We start from the raw sequence: 1,045 nt of genomic DNA on the forward strand, positions 1-1,045 counted from the left end.
TTCCATACAAATTTAAGGACTATTTGTTCCAGTTCCTTTGAAAAATGTCCTCGGTATTTTGATCGGGATAGCATTGAAAGTGTAGATTGCTCTGGGTAGTATGGACATTTTAACAATATTAATTTTTCCAGTCAATGATCATGGAATATCTTTCCATTTATTTGTATCTTCTTTAATTTCTTTCATCAGTATCTTATAGTTTTCAGTGTACAGGTCTTTTACCTCCTTGGTTAAATTTATTCTTAAGCATTTAATTATTTTTGGTGTAATTGTAAATGTGACTGTTTTCTTAATTTCTCTTTCTGATAGTTTCTTGTTACTGTATAGAAATGCAATAGGTTTTGTTTTGTTTGGTATATTGATTTTGTACTTGGAAGTTTACTAAACACATTTATTAGTTCTAACAGTTTTTTGGGGGGAAGTCTAGGGTTTTGTGTATATAAAATCATGTCATCTGCACATAGTGCCGGTTTTATTTCTTCCTTTCTAATTTGGATGATGTTTTTTGTTTCTTTTTCTAGCTTAATTTAAACTCTGGCTAGGACTTCCAATACTATGTTGAATAAAAGTGGTGAAAGTGAGCATTCTGTCTTATTTCTGATTTTAAAGGAAAAGCTTTCAGCTATTCACCATTGAGGATATTAGCTGTAAGCTTGTCCTAAATGCCCTTCATTATGTTCAGATATGTTCCCTCTATACGCATTTGGTTGAGAGTTTTTATCATAAATGCATGTTGAATATTGTCAAATGCTTTTCTGTACCTATTGAGGTAATCATATAACTTTTATCCTTCATTTCATTCATGTGAATCACATTGATTTGTAAATGCTGAACATCCTTAGATCCCTGGAAGAAATCCCACTTGGTCATGATGTATGATCTATTTAATGTATTGCTGAATTTGGTTTACTAATATTTTGTTGAGGATTTTGGCATCTGTGTTCATCAGGGGTATTAGCTATAATTTCCTCTTTTTGTGGTGTCTTTGTCTGGTTGTGGTAACAGCAAAATGCAGGACTCATAAAATGAGTTTGGAAGCATTCCC

This window comes from Ailuropoda melanoleuca, chromosome 9, assembly GCF_002007445.2.
Source record: "Ailuropoda melanoleuca isolate Jingjing chromosome 9, ASM200744v2, whole genome shotgun sequence".
In the NCBI taxonomy this organism is placed as follows: Eukaryota; Metazoa; Chordata; class Mammalia; order Carnivora; family Ursidae; genus Ailuropoda; species Ailuropoda melanoleuca.